This window comes from Trachemys scripta, chromosome 24, assembly GCF_013100865.1.
Source record: "Trachemys scripta elegans isolate TJP31775 chromosome 24, CAS_Tse_1.0, whole genome shotgun sequence".
Classification (NCBI taxonomy): Eukaryota; Metazoa; Chordata; order Testudines; family Emydidae; genus Trachemys; species Trachemys scripta.
In genome coordinates this window covers 1386282-1394668 of record NC_048321.1, presented here as the reverse complement: position 1 = coordinate 1394668, position 8387 = coordinate 1386282, and the positions used below count along the sequence as shown (strand labels likewise).

Sequence of the window (8387 nt, the reverse complement as noted above, 5' to 3'; positions counted from 1 at the left end):
CAGCGCTGCCACCTCTTTCATTACATCACATATGGGTGGGAATTTCCCAGCTCCCCAGGATTCTGCAGAGCAGTTTCCTGCCCAGCCATTCCAAGCTCACAAAGGAGAAGCCAGCGCTCTGCTGAACTCCAGCCTCCATCAATCTACACAGCTGAGCATTAGTGGCTGGCGTTATTCTGCGGGCATTGCTGTATGTGCCCCACTGCTTGGTATGAATCTGAATAACTGCTTGGTCAGTGCTGACTAGCATAGTCCGGCAGCAGCAGGAGGAGCCGCCCGCGCCAGGGCTGTGAGCCTGCCCTGAACCACCGGGACTCTGAACATTAGAGGGGCTGCTCAGCCATACTGCCTGGGTGTCTATTTGTGCCACAGGACTTACCCAGCAGCCTTCAGGGCAAGGTGACAGAAACCTGATGCTTTGGCTCAAGAGATGGCTTGGGGCTGCCTCCTTGGCTGTGCTCAGCAATCAGCCTGCCCAGCCGGGGAGCAGCCAGCTCTCCCCTCCCCTCATCACAAGGCTGCTCTGCACATGGCAGCTAGGCCTGTGTCTGAGCAGGCAGGGCTAGTTAAGCAGGTGCTGGGGCTGCAGGGGGGTGTCACCGTCGGGGACCAGGGTTGGCGGAACTGAGATCTGTCCCTAGAGATGGACGTCTCTGGTCTCCATCAGACCCAGGGCACTATCCTGGATACAGGAATCCCTGAGGAAGCATCTGACTCCAGCCTATGCGAGGCAGGAGCTCAGACTGGATGATCAGAATGGCCCTTGAAATCTACACAGCTAGGAAAATTAGATAGAAAAGGCCTTTTAGTTCACACCTGGGGCCCATGCAGGATTGTTCCCTATGGCCAGGGCCTGTGTGTGGCAGCAGAGCTGACCTCCTTGGAGCAAGCCCTGTGGGCTCTGGTATGATGGGCCAGCAAGACCCCTGTTCTCTGAGAGGCTGGCAAGGCCCCAGGACTCCACGGGCTCGGGTGTGACAGGTGGGCAAAGTCCCAGGACTCGGTGGGCTCAGGCAGGCCAGGCCCTGGGCCTCTGCAGGAACCAGCTTGAGGGGCTGAAGATTCTCTGGCAGATTTGTTGAATTTTAATCAATTGAATGTGGAATGACTAATCCAGCGGGCGCCATCACCTGGGAATTCATTTGGAACCTGATGGCGTTGGACACTCGTCTCCCAGAGCGCCCTTGCGCTGCCTTTGAAATCCCCACCATACGCATGAAATTCCCCTGCTGGGGAGGTACCTTGGGGCGTGGGACACACCCATTGGGCCAGATCCTGAGCTGGGGGATTCCATGTAGCTCCATCAGCTTTGCTATTAAGGGCTGCAGAGGCCGAGGCTCTGGGGCCCTGCCTACAGGACATTGCCGGATGGTATGATAACTAACTGGTGAGCATGTATTATAGGCCCTTCTGTGCCCAATCCACAGAGGGTATGAGTTGTTACGGGCCCTGCCTAGGGACTTGATTCTTTAGCTCAAGCTGTAGCAGCTTATGCCTTGACTCTGGAGGTCCCCATTCAGCCCCTGGAGTGCTGGCTGAGATGGCTGCCATCACACTATATCCAGTCCAGGTCTAAATGTACCAAGCAATGGGATGTCTGCACTTCGGGGCAGCAACGGGACTGAGGAGATGGTGGCTGTGGATGGGTTGGGGGAGGCGTCCTGTGTGCTGAGCAAGGCGCCCTCTAGTATGATGCTGTGCTTTGAGGGCAGGTGTTGCCATGTCCCTGCACAGGGCCTCAGCCCCTGGGACCAGGCTGGCTGATGATGCCTGTAGAACCTTTCCTTCCTCCTCTCCTGTGCTGTTTGAGCAGGGACCTGTGGAGGTGGCTTGGGGCGGCCCTTCCCTGTGGTTCTGAGCAAGGGCACCCACGAAAAGGAGGCTGCAATGGGATGGGACAGACGTAGGCTGGCGAAGCAGATGTCTTTGATGTCAGGTCTAACCTGAGCAATGTATGTCCATGCTGAGTTCCCAACAGCAGCAGCAGACCCGGAGCTCGGTAGCAGCCCAGCGTCTGCCCTGGCTGGAGTAGTCAGGGGTAGAGCTGACCAAAGAATGGAGTTTTGATTCAGAGCCAAACCCCCAAATCTGAAAAAATCCAGTTCAATTCGAACCAAAACCAATTTCATTTTTACATTGAATCGAAAAACTCAAAAAAGCAATTTGTTTTGAATGGACTGAAATGTTTCCGGTAAACTCAAAACTAATTTTTTTTTCTTTTTCTTTTTTTTTTAGTTTTTCATTTTGATTCTGCCATTTTCAGGTGTTTTGCACCCTTTTTTGTGGGCTTGGGTTTTTTTGGCCAGAAATGAAACTGAAATGCTGTTTCAGAATTAAAAGTTGAAATGAAATGTTTTGACCTTTTTGAAACGTATTTTCAGATTTTTTCAGCCCAAACTATTAAATAAATTTGACCCAAATTCATGACTATTTTGGAACCCTGAGAAATGCATTTTTTTCAGCAAAATTTCTATTTGCCATAAAATTCACCCAACCTGAATCTGGAGGGTGTTAAACTAATGGGAGAACAAACGGGCTTTCATTAGCACAAAATCGAGATGTTGAGAACAAAATTAACCAAGAAACCAAAGGATGTGAAGAAAAGAAATTCTTGAATTGCCTAGACACCAATGCTAGGAACCTGGGTAACAAACAAGAGGAAATGGAATTGCTCTTTTAAACCCATACATTTGATCTAGTTGGTATTATTACGGAAACCTAGAGGGCTGATTTGCATGATTGGAATGTTAAATTCACCGGTTACAACCTTCAGTATTTAGGAAGGCTCACGTGGGCAAAAGGGGAGGGGGAGTGGCACGTTGTCAAAAATGGCATTGCCTGTCTCCGAACCACTGGTAATTCAGAAGAAAATAATGTTGACTGCTTATGGATCAATGTCCTAACAGATAAAGCACAAGATGGGGTATCAGTGGTGTTTGCTACTGACCCCCAAATCACACTAGGGAACAGGATGCTGAGGACCACTGCACCAGCCACAGTAACCAACCATTGATGGCGTCACACCAGGCATCATGATCTGGCTCAATCCTGAGAATCCAAGAATCTCTAGGGCAGCTCCGCAGGCAGCAGCAGATAGGGTCAGGGTGTGCAGTGCGCACCTCTTTGTGCATCAATGGAGAGTTTCAGAGCACAGTGTGCTGGAGGAGATGTGCAGGCTCCTCACCTGCCTGTCTATAATATATAGGGGAAAAGGCTGTGTGATCATGGGGGACTTCAGTTTGAGTGACGTATGCTGGAGGTCTCATGCTGCTGCTGCTAAAACATCCTCGGAATTTCTAAATATTATAGATGACAATTTCCCAACTCAGAAAGAGTTGCATCCAACTTGGGGGAATTCTTTATTAGACCTCATCTTGACAGATAAAGAAGAACTGATCACAGAATTAAAAATTAGTAAAAAGAAGAACAGGAGTACTTGTGGCACCTTAGGGTACATCTACACTACAGGGGGGAGTCGATTTAAGATACGCAAATTCGGCGTATCGCAGCCGACTTACCCCATTGTGAGGACGGCGGCAAAATCGACTTCTGCGGCTTTCTGTCGGCGGCGCTTACTACCACCTCCGCTGGTGGAGTAAGAGCGCCGATTCGGGGATCGATTGTCGCGTCCCGATGGGACGCGATAAATCGATCTCCGAGAGGTCGATTTCTACCCGCTGATTCAGGCGGGTAGTATAGACCTTGCCTTAGAGACTAACAAATTTATTAGAGCATAAGCTTTCGTGGACTACAGCCCACTTCTTCGGATGCATATGCTGTAGTCCACGAAAGCTTATGCTCTAATAAATTTGTTAGTCTCTAAGGTGCCACAAGTACTCCTGTTCTTCTTTTTGCGGATACAGACTAACACGGCTGTTACTCTGAAACCTAAAAATTAGTAGTAGCTTAGGTTTAAGGGATCATGGCTTGATTGTTATGTGCAAACAGAATAAGTCCAGACCAGGGATATATATATTCTTGGTGCTTTAAAGGGCCAGTTTCACAAAACTGAAAACAATTATGAGCCAAATCAATTGGGAGAAAGAATTTAAACTGAAAAATGTGAATGATAAGTGAGAACTGTTGAAGATTATTTTACTAGATGCCCAAAATGACACAATCCCCCAATTGAGAAAGAAGCCCACACTCGTTAAAAAAAAAACTGACTTGGAAGAGAAATAGAGGCTATACGATTAATTACAATTAAAATAAAACCATATATATAACAAAAAGAAAAAAGGGGAAGTCGATAGTAATGAATATAAATCAGAAGCTAGAAATTGTAGAAAATCAATAAGGGGAGTAAAAGGACAGCAGGAGCCCTCTATGGTCAGCAAAGTTAAGGACAATAAGAAGGGGCTTTTAAGTATATGAAGAACAAAAAGAACTCTAACTATGGTATTGGTCCATTACTAAACGGAAATGGTAGAATTATCAATAATGCAGAAAAGATGGAAGTGTTCAATAAATATTTCTGTTCTGTATTTGGGAACAAAAAATAGGTAGTGCAGATATATCATATGTTGATGAAACCCATTCCATTCCAATAGTAACTCAGGAGGATGTTAAACAGTAGCTTCTAAAGTTAAACATTTTAAAATCAATAGGTTCAGATAACCCGCATCCAAGAGTTTTAAAAGAGCTAACTGAGGCGCTCACAGGACCATTAATGTAGATTTTCAATAACTCCTGGAACAGGCAGGAAGTTCCAGAAGACTGGAAGAATGCTATGTGCCAATATTTTAAAAGGGTAAATGAGATGACCTAGTTAATTATAGGCCTCTCAGCCGGATGTCGATCCCAAGCAAAATAATGGAAGGGTTTACACAGGACTTAATTAATAAAATAATAAAGGAGGGTTTTATAATTAATGCACATCAACATGGCATAATGGAAAATTGATTCTGTCAAACTAACTTGATATCTGTTTTTGATGAGATTGTAAATTTGATTATAAAAGTAATAATAGCATTGATGTAAAATACTTACTCTTCCATAAAGCATTCTGCACAATATTTTAATTAAAAACTAGACTGGTGCAAAATTAACACAGCATACATTAAATGGATTAAAACCTGGCTAAATGACAGGTCTAAAAATGTAACTGTAAACAGGGAATCATCATCTAGCAGCTGTGTTTCTATTGGGGTTCTGTTGGGATCAGTTCTTACCCATGCATGATTTATCATCAATGACCTGGAAGAAAACATAAAGTCATCAGTGATAACGTCTGCATATGAAAGAAAGATTGGGGGTGTAGTAAGTAATGAAGAAGACAGGTCACTGATTGTAAATGAGTGGCATCCTCCCAGGTGCCCCCTCATGGCCATAGGGAGCCTTGCAAGTGGACCCTCGCCTCAGTTTCCCTCTTTAGTAACTGAATGGACTCCACTTCAGGCTCTTACTTACAATACCCCTCCTGGAGGGCAGTTTATTACAAAAACCCTGTACAAATAGTCTATAACAAAAGTCCCAAATCAGAGTCCATATAAACCCAGTGCATAGTCCTTGTTCTCACCATATCCCATGTCTTCCATCACTCCTAGGCTTTTATCCATCCTCTTCCAGCCCTCTGCCAGATCAGCCAGCCCAACACTTCTGTCTGGGATGCAAGCAAACAATATGTGTTTTAAGATGGCAAAAAAAAATGCATCCATCTAGGACTGAAGAATGTCAGCCATGCTTCCCGGATGGGGAGAAGGGCTCAATCCTGGGGAGCAGTGACTCTGAAAAGGATTTGGAGGTGCTAGTGAATAATCAGCTGAATGCGAGCTCCCAATGGGATACTGTGGCCAAAAGGGCTAATGCAACCCTTGGCTGCGTAAGCAGCGGAATATCGAATGGGAGCGGAGAGGTTATTTTACGTCTCTATTTGGCGCTGGTGCGACTGTTGCTGGAACACCGTGGCCAGTTCTGGTGTCCACAATACAAGAAGGATGTTGATAAACTGGAGAAGGTTCAGAGAAGAGCCAGGAGAACGATTAAGGGGTTGGAAAACCTGCCTGCTAGTGACAGACTCCAGACACTGAGTCTCTTTAGTGTAACTGGGAGATGGCTAAGGCGACTTAACCGTGGTTTTTAAGAACCACTGTGGGTCATGGTGGATTCTCCATTACTGAACATCAAGACTACGCTCCAGTTCAAATGGGAATTAACTCTGGGAAGCCCTGCGGCCTGTGCTGTACAGGGGCTCAGACCAGATGATCACAACGGTCCCGTCTGGCCTTATAACCAGATCTGCGCCAGCTGGGCTCACCTTGCAGCCAGCGATCTCCAAGCACCTTGCAGAGACTAGTGAGTGCGGCCTGAGCCAGCCTCCTCCCACCCATTGCAGGGAGCAGCTGGGCTGTGGGACGGAGGGAGCCGGGAGTGGAGCGGCTGAGTTAGGCTGGGAGGCCAGCAGGGGGCACTGCAGGGCAGGATTGCAGACGTTAGCGCAGGGGCTGGCGGTGCGCGGCTCAGCAGCGGCTGCTGGGGGCGGGGGGTAGCGCCATGCTCCAGCGGCGCTGCCAGCCCCGCGCGGCCACGCCCCCGCCCCCGCCCCCGCCGAGAGGAGAGGAGAGGAGAGACAAGACAGCACGGGACGGCACTGTGCTGCCCCCGCTGGGGCGCGCCGGCTCCAGCCAGGCAGGGAGACGGGGCTAGGATCCTCAGCGCAAGGGAGAGAGGCCAGCTCCAGCCCCCCCGCTTTGTTTCTAGTGCTTTGGATAGCTGCTCCCCTCCCCCTCTGATAGCTGGACGAGGCCCACGCCTCTGACCGCTGGGCGACCCCCCCCGGCTGGGTGATTCCCCCCCCCCCGAGAGCTGGGTGAAACCCTCCCCCTCTGACAGCTGGGAGAATCCCCCCCACCCCCAGAGCTGGGTGAGACCTTCCCCCTCTGACAGCTGGTTCCTTTTTAGACCACGGTTTATTTAATGCACCCAGGGAGAAAGCAGCCTTTGGCCAGGCTTTGCAATGTATGCCTGGCGCTTTCCTGCCCCTGACAGTGGGATACACAATAACCTCTGGGTGTCCCACCCCACCACTGGGTGTCTCCCCTTCTGGTGGTTCCCAGCAGCGTTGGAGGTGGGAGGCTTGAAGGGGGTGTAGGCGGGGAGGAGTAGGCTGGGGTGGGGGGTTGCGGAGGGGCAGGCTGGGGGGGAAAGGCTGGGGGTTGGAAAGGGGTGGGTTTGGACAGGAGGGTTGGAGATGGGTAGACTGGGGCGGGGGGTTGGGGAGGGGTAGGTTTGGGCAGGAGATGGGTAGACTAGGGTGGAGGGGTTGGAGAGGCATAGGCTGGGGAAGGGTAGGTTGGGGCAGGGGGTCGGAAAGGGATAGGTTGGGGGTCATGGAGGGGTAGACTGTGATGGGGGGTTGCGGAGGAAGGGTGGGGGGTCGGAGAGGGGTAGACGGAGGTGGGAGGGTTGGGGAGGGGTAGACTGGGGCTGGGGATCAGAGTGGGGTAGGCTGGGGCAGGGGGTCGGAGAGGGTAGGTTGGGGGGGATAGGCTGGGGTGGGGGGGGTTGGGGAGGGGTAGAGAGGTGGGGGAGTTGGGGAGGGTTAGGCTGGGGCTGGGGATCGTGGAGGGTAGGCTGGGGGAAATAGGCTGGGATTGTGGGGGTTTGACACTAGCTTATCAGAACTCCAGAGCAAACTCTGCCACTCCCACAGCTCCCCACTCACCTGCTGGCATCTCCCGGCCGGCAAGGCTGTGACCCACTAACTGCTCAGGGTGCCAGCCCAGCATCTCCCCAGCGTATGAGTCACAGCCAGCCCCAGGCCTGCAGCGCCCTGCCCAGTGATGCCACTCACAGCCCTGCACTGCAGGGATGTGTGCCCAGCTAAGGCTGACTCTCGGCAGCTAGTGCCAGGGACACCAGTGAGAGCTGGGAACAGGGAGCCACAGAGCACAGGCCAAATCTTGAGAGGAGCCACTGGGATGCAGGGGGCAGAGGAGACGGGGCGAGACACCTGAGCTTGAGGCAGTGCAAGACAGAGCGAGGTCCCCTCTCAACACCAGAGCAAGGGGAGTTGGGGGGAGGGGCAGAGATGGCCTCACCCCACGGAGCAGCCCCCACCCCACAAAGCCCCACCCGGGACATCTTGCCCCCTCACATGCAGACCTCAGGGGCCAGCCCTGTTGTTCTCTGGGATACGTGTGGAGAGTCTTGGGCCAGGGAGCTGCTGTGGAACTGAGCTGCGTGTAGCTGTGCGTTTGCACGTGTGTGTGTAGGGCTCTGTACACATCTTCCTGTGCATGCACTTATATATGTGCTTGTGAAACACACTTGTAAAGTGTGCATCCTCCTTCTCTAGTGATTAGCCTGAACAGAGGAGAACAGGCTAGTCACATCTGTACTCCCTGTGGGCGAGGCTTGTGCTGTGGTGCTGAAGTCCCAGGCTTAAA

At 50.8% G+C, this 8387-nt stretch overlaps 1 long non-coding RNA gene across 1 annotated transcript; it reads right to left on the bottom strand.

Annotated features, from left to right (window-relative positions):
* Positions 1 to 5008: 5008 nt before the first annotated feature.
* LOC117869477 lies at positions 5009 to 6526 on the bottom strand. Its single transcript, XR_004643820.1, has 3 exons — positions 6257 to 6526; positions 5519 to 5602; positions 5009 to 5196 (listed from the first exon to the last, which is right to left on the bottom strand). It is a non-coding gene; the product is annotated as an uncharacterized LOC117869477 (long non-coding RNA).
* Positions 6527 to 8387: the final 1861 nt, after the last annotated feature.